At 40.9% G+C, this 10,059-nt stretch overlaps 1 long non-coding RNA gene across 3 annotated transcripts; it reads left to right on the forward strand.

The window, feature by feature from the left end:
- The first annotated feature begins 2,220 nt into the window (after nucleotides 1-2,220).
- LOC115948573 lies at nucleotides 2,221-9,892 on the forward strand. 3 transcript variants are annotated; one of them, XR_004082383.1, is made up of 6 exons: nucleotides 2,221-2,252; nucleotides 3,044-3,124; nucleotides 6,719-6,782; nucleotides 7,908-7,953; nucleotides 8,262-8,338; nucleotides 9,868-9,891. It is a non-coding gene; the product is annotated as an uncharacterized LOC115948573 (long non-coding RNA). The 3 variants fall into 3 exon arrangements; XR_004082384.1 differs by lacking the exon at nucleotides 7,908-7,953 and having other exon boundaries at nucleotides 9,868-9,892; XR_004082382.1 differs by lacking the exons at nucleotides 2,221-2,252; nucleotides 7,908-7,953 and adding an exon at nucleotides 4,427-4,557 and having other exon boundaries at nucleotides 2,907-3,124; nucleotides 9,868-9,892.
- Nucleotides 9,893-10,059: the final 167 nt, after the last annotated feature.

Consider the following 10,059-nt stretch of genomic DNA (forward strand, 5'->3'; position numbering starts at 1 on the left):
AAATTAGCATTCTAAGGCTGTCTGGAGGGTGCAGAGAAGTGTGTGAACAAAAAGGGGGAAGGGCACAGACAAAGGGCCCAGCTTGGTTTGTGTTGGTGTTTAATAGCAAACAACCCTTTCCCACCCTGCTTCTCTTTTATGCTTGTTTTAGTTCTAAGTAACTTCCAAAGAATTTCCAGCAGCAGATGATGCTCAGCCACTACATTCATCTGAAATAAGAGACGAACTTTGCCCTGTGGAGAAAATATTTGAGGTTCCAACACAATTAAGGGTTGCAAATTCTCTGTGAAAATGGAAATTCCTTCCCATTTCTCCAACAGGTCCCCGAGGGTGAAGTTTTGACCCTGGTGAAGTCAAGGGAGCCTTCACTCTCTTTCATTAAGTTAAGAGCCATCCCTCATCACATCTTACACTTGCAACTGTGAAATGTGGAAAGGAAAGGAGAAACTGTTTCCTTGGGTATTGCCATGAGGTAACACCTTTTCCAGACAATGAGAGAGTCTTTGAGAAATGATCAGAAAAGAGACACAAAAATGCAGGAAGTCAGAAATGGGGAACAGGCAGGGAAGCAGCAACACTGAGCATTTTCAGAGCTGAACTGGCACCACTCAGCAGGTTTGTTTTTGTTTGAGAGAAAATGGAGCTCTTGCCTCTTTGACTTGAAGAACACTCAAAGCTCCTCATCAATTGAAAGTCAGAATTGAACAAAAAGTTGCAAAACTAATTAACAAAACTTTAGAGCGTTGGCCCGGAATTTGGCCCACACACAAGATCCCTTACTTGAAATCTCACTTAAGTAACCTTTTTGTGTGCTTAATGTTTAAGGGAACATGGTCCAGCTTGGAATATATTTGAGAAGGACTGAGGAACAGCTGCCAGGTTCACTGTCTGCTAAAAATCAATAGCCAGAGCATAATATTGAATCAGACTTTTAAAGATAAACCACACAACCAGGTCTAAACTCCCAAGATTTCAGTAGAGCAGTTTATTGCTCTGTGCACTGTTCACGTGCAGGCAGTATGAACCAAGGGACTGCAGTAAACCTGCTGAGTTTTGACAGATTTGCTTTTACTTCATTTTTATTGTATATAGGTAAAAGGAGGGGTGCCAGCCTATTACAGATACAAGATCTACAGGATTTGAACCATAATATCTCATGTTTTACTGTATTTCTTTAAAAACATCCCTCCTATTTAACAAGAAGCTGTTGTTTCAATTCTGGTTTTTTTCTATTTTAGGCTAAAGATAAATTGAAGGTGGCACAGAGCAGTGGAAGAGCAACAGCCTTTAGAAGCCCTCTCCAAAAGTTAAGTTTGTGAAATACTTTCCAAACATCTGCAGGAACAGTGCTACATAAACCTTCCAGTGGCCTGGTTGAAAAGATTGTGCTTTAATCTAAACCATACTCCCTGGGACTTCTTAATGTAGTTAATTCTTCTTTTTTTTATTTTTTTAATATTGTGCCAGTGAGAAACTGCCTAGTAGTCTTCACCTCTGAGTCCTTTCCACTAATTCTTAGTCCTGGCATATTGCTGTACATTTTCATTGCACGGGGATCTCCTCAAACAAAGGAAAATTATGAAACTGTCAGATCAGATTTCATATATTGCTCTTGGCATTGCATTCACTAGACCTGGTACACAGTGAGTTTTGAAAGCCTCTGATCTTTTATAACCATTTCCAGTCTTAAACATACATTTCAAAGTTCCTCATCTGCAGTCACTGGGAATATAACTATGAAAGCTGAGGTAATTTGGGTATTTTCTTTCAGTGAAGACATAGAGAGTGATCCATTGCAGCCATAAATAATTTCCAATGTTTCATCATTCTTTCTGTTATACTTCTGATTGTTTTATTAAGACTCTGAATTTATTTCTTTCACTTTTGGGTTTCTTTTTCTCTTTCCTGCTAGGGATATATGTTGCTTTAGAACTTAAAATCGAGGTGCTTAGCTGTGCCTGTGGGAATGCGCACTGACAGCACATTCAGAGTGGTGAGCTCTGCTGGGTCTGATGGTACCATAAAACAGACACATCAAGGACACAGAGTCCTTTCTCTGCTGCCAAGCTGCTGTGTCAGTCTGGAAGCCTAATGGCCATGCATTAGCACCTCAGATATTAACCAGCCTAGGGGCTGGGAGAAGTGGGATTTTCTTCACTGTTGTGTTCCTTCTCACTTCAGAGAAATCAACCAAACTGAAGATGTGCTGACCTTTTGAGACTGAACTAGAAGATCCCTTGACACAAAATCCTGTAAGTGTATTTATACAGGGAGTCCCTTGGCCAGTTCAAAGGGCCAGACAGGATTCCTAGAGCTGAAAGCACGAGCCATGTCAGCTACAATCTAAATTAAGTGGCAATGCTGACTGTGCCCAAGAATGAGAACAGACAGCAGTTCCATGTTACCTGTGGCACTGTAACTCAGCAGTTGCTTCAGAGACCAATCACACACAGCTTCCTTGGGAAAGAGGAGTAAGTTTGCTGGAACAACTGGTGGAGATGACAGGTTATTCAGATTTTTTTTTGAATGCCAACAAAATAAAGGCATACTATCTTTAATGCTTGTGTTATAAACAATTTGCATCCATTTCCAAATATCCTCCACCTTTCCTTGACCCATATGAACACTTTAAACAGAGAGCTACTTTGTACTCTCACAAACTTCTGATGGCACTTTTCTTATCTGTTCAATTCATAGCCAAGTCACAGTAGAATGTCTATGTACCTTTGTTACAAACACACCAGACTTATGTTTGATTTATGCTGCCACTGTTTCCAAATCCATTCCTTAGTAGCCTTTCCATCCTGACTAGGAGATGAGTAACTTTCTTAGAAGGATTATTTTTATCCTTTCTGTTTTTCAGTTCCTTTCCATTTTTCTTGGCCATCTACTTGACTGCACAGCCTACTGCTGAGTTCCCTCTGCTTTCCAGAGCTCAGATGCAAGTCCTGCCTTGTCTGCATAACAAGAGTTGTCTCCTACCCCAGTGTTTCTTTCAGCTGATCCTGTTACCAGCTCATAGCCTGGTATTTTTCAATTTCAGGTGGAATATTCAGGTGACATACTGTATTTCAGTGCAGCTACTTTCATTAGTGTTTGGAACTCTGTACACAATCCTGAAATGGTGAGTAGAGTTTCCTTCACTTACTGTCTTCATAATGATGAGCTTTCCTACCTCTGTTCACTGTTTGGTTTATTTTAAATCAGATGGCTGTTTCTTCTCTCCACACTGAAATACCATTGGTGTATTGGTGTTAAGTCTTGTAAGTTCAAGATTTTCTCCAGCCCAATGGTATACCAACTGTATGGCTGCGTTCAGTTGGGACATGATATATTGGGAATAAATCAGGGAATAAATGCTCATGGGTTCTCTTGAGAGGAGACTCTGATAGTCTCTTTCTTGTTTTAGAAAATTCCAAATTTAGCTAAACTGTTTTTCCTCACTGGAAAGATATGTGTAATGTCTCTGAGGAAAAGACATAAAAACATTTTTCCATAATAAGGTTTGTGGATAATACTGCATATGCTGGTTTTAACAACAAGCATACAGAGGCCATTGCCTAGAGAAACTCTGCAACCCATTAGCTAGTTTTATCTTTCCTTCAAAGAAGGAAAAGCAAAAATCTGACTGATATATCCATCCAATGCTCTCTGAAAAAAACCAGCTCTGCAGCCAGACCATTTCTTCCCTCACAACAAAGCCAACAAAGAGAAATCATGCATTAAATTTTTTCAAAGAAGAAAGCCTGTAATTTAAGTAAGAAATGTTTTAGATCTAGAAAATTGAATACTTTTTGCTTTTGGAAGGAACAAGTCAGAACACGAAAGAAAGGACAGTGCACAGAAATATGGCAAGTTTATCAGTGAGTATAGTGTGGATGAAAGTAGTCATTAATTAATGAAAAGCAAGGGTTTTAGGGGAGGATTCAGGTGTTTAACTGTACCCCAAGCTTTGCTCTAAGTGTTGTAGGCAAAAAATTTGTGTGGTTTGCTCAGAGTGGTTCACCTGGTGACCAAGCACATCAGGGAAGCTGCTGCACCGCACCAAGGTCAGGCTGGAGATTATTGCAGCCCTTCACTTTATCCCTGGGTCAGTCCCTCCTTGATCCATTAGCTGTCATTTGGTTTCCTGCTGCTCTCAGAAGCCCTTGAGATGATCTGAAAAGGGCCTGTTGTGCTTCAAATCCTTCAGCAGGGCTGGAGCTTTGATCTTCTGACACTGAGCAAAGCAGGGCAGCCCAGAGCACTGAGGCATGGCTGTGGGATGGCAGGGGCAGCCCTGGGATCTGAGACTCCACCTCTTACTGTCAGGACTTCTGTCATAGTATTGGCTGGTAAAGGCAGAACTTAACTCCCAGGGAAATAAGATTCTCACAAAATAATCAGTGAACTGAATTATATTTCCTTTTTAAACATCTTTTGGAAGTGCTTCACCACAGTTTAGGAAAAGGAGAAGGGAAGGTTACCTGGAAGAAAAGCCGAGCAACAAGGCACAGGGGAGCACGTGGCCAGCACACCTTGAACTTGAGCTGTTTTCAGCTGGAGCATGGGCCTCAGGTGTGTGGCATAGATTCCAGTGTCCTGCCAGTGTCTTGCTTGACCTTGGGATTTTCATATAGAATTCTCTTAATTGGATAGTAAAAGGAAAAAAAGCTTTTGTTTAAGTAAAATTCTGCTTTGCTTTGCTTTAGTGTTTTAAGACATTTTATCACTAGAGGTGGTCTTAATTATGCTCCTTAAGCTGTAAGTCTTGGGATCACCTCATTCCTTGTACCTCAGGAGCTTATATAGCATCCTACCGGACTAGAGGTCCAGTGGGAACCTTTGGCAGACACAAAAATACTTTGGAAAACTGTGGGAATGCTGATGACCTGACAGTGATTTATATTATTGCATTAGAAAAAGAAATAGTATGGTAGGAGCTGTCAGGATGGATAAAGCAAGGATTTGCCAGTAACTGTGCTATGCAGCTTTCCAAACCACTAACCTGCTGGTTAGCCCAGGCCTCTATTTCATCCAAACCCTCATAAAAATTTATTGCAGATGGGTACTAAGAACCTTCAGGAAAATCCTTTGCTGTTTCAGCAGCATCTCTGCCTTATGATGGTCTCACAGTAACTTTTCCCCGCTCCCCCAGCACCTGAGCAGTTCGTGTGCAGCACCATGCTCGTGCCTAGGCAGATGTTTCTCATCATCTGTCATCACAGAGCTAGGAGGTAGAGATTGACAGGGTAATTTAGTATGGGATAACATGGAAAATAAACATGGAAAAACATGACAAGCACGCACAAATGTTTTGAAAACTGATTGGCATCCCATAATGAATAGCATGAGAATAATTTTTTTACTAAAAAAATTGAAAAGTATAAAATCTTCTAGTTTAAAAACAAGCAGTAAGACAAGTGCAAGAGTTAACCAAGTATCTTATTCAGTTATACATGTCCTGAATCAAGATTTGATGTGCAGAGACACATTAGTACGAGTTTAATATTATAACAATTTTCATTCATGAAGAGATTTTAGATACAAAGAGATAATCTCTTATAAGAGAATGCTTTTTGTTGTGTTATTAAGGTATAAATGAAATAAGTTTTCCATGGCCTGTGAAGGGTGTTTTGTGTCTTGCTGGTGACAGTGGGTTAAAGCCCAACATAACCACTTCAGACTGGCTGTATACGTCAGTATTTCCCCCCTTCACAGTTGTTAAAACTTTATAGAGCCTCAAAACATATCCAGATGGACAGTAACTGTGACTGCCACTTACGAAACCAGTATAATCTAGCACAATACACCAAGTAGGGTAAGTGGGAAGGAAAACAAGTTCTGAATAGAGGACCTCCTTGGAACATTGAATCAGCCATCAGACACACCAATTCTGTTTAGACAGGCCTGTTATACACACCCAAGTGTTCTGCAAGACAAAGCACACCCCCATCCTTTCACCACTGCAGCTCCAAAACACTTCTTGCCCAAGGGTGGTCTTCACCCTGCTTGAGGCAGTGTTTGTGCCTACATCTTTATTCACAAACTGAAGCATTGGTTTTCAGATTTTTTTGGCAAAGCTGAGACAAATAAACTATGTTCTTCCTCTCAAGGAATATCATATCTTGGCAGTTTTGTTTGGGTTTCACTTTTTCAAATATAGAAAAATATGAACATATAGCACACAGTGGTGGCACACTTACCACCGGTAGCTTGCCCTGCACAATGCTGCTTGTGGGACACCAAGATAAATAACATCACTGTAGCAGAGGACCTGCTCAAGAGAAAACTATTATTATTTGAGGTTGTTCATTTGTGGGATAATGTCTGCTAAACACCATGTAAAGCAATATATAGTGACTTTCTGGATTTCTGTGCTCTACATATTTTTTTGCATACAGTCTGCATGTATCCCAACAGGGTGATTAGATAATGAAGCTGTGATGTAAGAAAAAAATCCCACAAATCCTGGCAGATTTATAGCAACTAAATCTATGTATTCATTCCTCACTCTCCCTGGCATGGGTGCCTAATTTAACTGAAGCTAATTCCAGCACTGATTCCTACTTATGCACATGTTGGCAGAGACAGATCTCAGTGCAGTGGACATTCTCAATCACTTCTTTATTTGTCACATTTCACAAATTTCCAAACAATAAAAAAAATTGGTTGGGAAATAGTGATTTGAATTTGTGGTATTTCATCCCCTGTCCTGCCTTCCTCCCTTTCGTTTCAGCTCCTGGCAGTCAAATTCCCTGTTCCACTGGTGCAGCTGCTCAGTTACACGCCTGCTGCTCATGGTGAGTGTGCTTTGAAAATGCATCATGCCTCCTATCATGTGGGAGAAGTGATGTGTTTTAGTTTGCTCTTTTGCAGAAAACATTGCTTGCCATATGTCTCAACAGAGCCTGCTTCTCTTTTTCAAGAAATTGGCCAAGAAATTTAATTTGTCCTTTGGTCTTTTTGCATCCTGACTAGAGATTGGCATGTGAATTATTTAATTAAGCTGTGAATATTGCTGGGTATTGCTAAGTTACACAAATACTGTGTCATTTAGCTATTTATGACTAATAAAACTAACAGTACAAAAAAACTAATTAAAAGCTAAATAATCTTGGAGTCTTTTGACCAGCTGTTATATATCCATACAACACCATTCTGTTGAATAAGGAAGCTATTGTTGAGGCTTTTGTCACAGGAAAAAAAAAAAGAAAAAATAAGGAAAAAAGAAAAAAAAGTGATATTTTTCTTTGATTTTCTTCATGTCCAAAAGAAAGCTGCAGCCTGTGGCATTTCAGCTGGGCTCTGTTCTGTGCCCAGGGTGACGGAGCCACTGGCAGTTGCTCACAGAGAAATGTGCTGAACAAGAACCACACCATAAACAAAAGCACGCTGGGCCTTCTGTGGGCAAAGCACAAGAGCAGAATATTAACCACAGATCCTGCCTAGGTAGAAATTCCTTTTGCTTGGTCGTAGCACATAGCAAGGTTTCGTGCCTCTCTTTTTGGCACGTGTGGTGCCACAGACTCCCCAGGAACCTTACTTCATTCTGCTTCTTAATAAGCTGATCTCTGGAGGAGCAGCTATTTACTGGTTCATTGCTGGTTTACACCTTCAGCACATGATTTTGTCTCACAGTGGTCCAGGAAACTCACTGCACCTCAAACCACAAGCACTGGCAAGAATGCTCCTGCAGCCATTGTGGGATCTCCTCACTGTGCTGCAGAAATTGTTTAAAAATTGAATAATCCTTTCAAATGGCTTCAGCAGTAATGAGGGACTCAGGTACCTCAGAAAAAGTACAGTGTCAGTAAACAATACTGGTTTAAACATCAGTAGATGCAAAAAATGATAGAAGTGATTCAAATGTCTGTCTCTTGTTTATGCCTTGGACTGTATGTACTTCACACCTCTTCATTTTTCAGGCTTACATCTTTGAATAGGAGGAGACCACCGTGTATAGGCTAAATGGTAAAATGCATTTCCTTCCCCATTCCCTTCTGTCCAAACTCTTGGAGTCGTGGAAATGATCAAACACTCCCTTAGTGAATTATGGCTGTAAGAGAAAGAGACTTTATGACTTGGCTCCTCCCTGTAGTTTGTGTCAAGTCTTGATTTAAGTTTGACTAGTTTTTTATCCAGAAATGCCTCATTTAAGGTCAGCTACCTTCTAAATTTACCCTGTTGCCAAAATAACCCAAAGATGGCTTTCTTAGATAAACGTCAGCAATTAAGAGATCAATTCTAAAATACTTGTTTTTCCTTGTTATTCTTTTCAGTATATTTTCTTCTTGAATCAAAAGTAGCAAGAGATGAAGAACAGTTGAAAGTATTGAGCTAACCAAGCATGCTCAAGGTAATGAGGAAACCCTACTATTTGTAACACCATTAAAAGGTAACATAAGAAAAGCTTTGCTTGACACAGAGTGTAGGCACAGAAACAGTGAAAATAACAAATTTGTATATGCAAGTACTGTTCTGTAACAAGATTCTGAGTAAGTCAAGGATGAAGCCAAAGTCATAATTGGTGTCAGTTTTCCAGATGAAGGAGAAGGATTCAGGATTAATGAAAAGATTGGTTAGTTTTATCTCCATCATCAAACTACAAAGATAAAAAATTAGGACAGAGAGGAGAGGTTTTCAGGAACCACAGCTACTCAGAAAGCTTCCTGTCCTTTCTCTTTCACAGACTCTTCTCTTCCTTTCAGGCCCGTTTGGACAAACATCAGTCAGTCTCCTTTAGTCTGTTTTGGTGATGTTCTGTGGGCTTCCAGCTTATTTCTGCATAACCTGAAATGTCTGTATTTGCATCCCAAGCTGCCCAAAATGTTCTTTAATTATTTCCCAGGAGCTTTCCTTTGTTCTTTGAGGGGGCAGCACTGCATTGCTACGCCCAAGGTCTTGTCAGCATTCCCCAGAGATGTCAAATCTCACAGGATACTGTAACGCATCGCGTTTAAATGCAGAGAGCTACAGTTTGTTTCACAAGGCTTCGGAACAGATGCCAGTTATTTAAAGTGCTTACACTGAAATAACTTGTTGCTTTTTCTTTCTTTTTTTTCCCCCTTTGTAATGTCTTTTTGTCTCTCACTTTAATCCTCCTGTGACTTTGAGAAAAGTATTTTCATATTTGTGAGGCCTCTGGAAATTTTCAGAGCATTCAGATTATGTTCTGATAAAACTCCGACATCATGAGTACATATATATGAAAAACCTTATTGAGATTTATTATCTCATTTTAAAATTGTCAGTAATATCTTCTGCATTTGTTCAGTCCAAAGGGATTTAAAAAAATCTCACCAGAGCAGCTGTGGGTGAGAAAAGTTCATTCCTTATCAGTCATCCAAACTTGCCAAGTCGGTTTTATGAAAGCAGTGAAATGAATGCAGAAACTATACCCAGCTTGATAACACTAAGCCAAAAGCATAACAGGAAAAAGAGCAGTGTTGCTACTTTAGTTTTCCTCATCTGTAACTGAAATGGAAGGGAATGGTCTGGATCAAAGGCGTGTCAGCAGGGCAGGCAGATCCACAGCACTGAAAATAAAAGGTCAGACACAAAACTCTTTCTTCCAAACTGGAATGCAGGGAATTGTCAACCAGTCCCCATCCACAGAGAATGAGTGTAAATGTGATGGTGAGGGGCCTGATGCTAATCCTGGCACAAACGCTGCTCCCCATCAGCCTGGTGTCAGCTTGGAGCCTTCTGGCTGTGCTGGGGCTGCTCTGTGTCACTGTCCCGTGGGGCTGGAGCAGCTTCAGCCCTGTCAGAGCACACTGATCCCCACGGAGAACGTATACATCTGGACTGCTGGTCAAGCAGCTCTACAGCTCCTCACTGGCAGCCTCAGGGATATTTCAGTACGATCAACTCCTTTACCTACAGGGCCATAAACAGAGAAGAGAAGACCATGGCAGCCCCTCTGCCTGCCAGCCCTGACACCGGCGCTGCTGCGGCTCCTGTGGGAGGGAGCAGAGGAGAGGATGGAAGGTGCTGCTCCAGTGTGGTGCCCGCAGCTCCTGAATGGCCTCTGGCCCCTCTCAGGAGCAGTTCTGGGATCTGGGGGATCTTTCAGCA

The sequence above is a fragment of the Geospiza fortis genome, unplaced genomic scaffold (genome assembly GCF_000277835.1).
Source record: "Geospiza fortis unplaced genomic scaffold, GeoFor_1.0 scaffold636, whole genome shotgun sequence".
Taxonomy (NCBI): Eukaryota; Metazoa; Chordata; class Aves; order Passeriformes; family Thraupidae; genus Geospiza; species Geospiza fortis.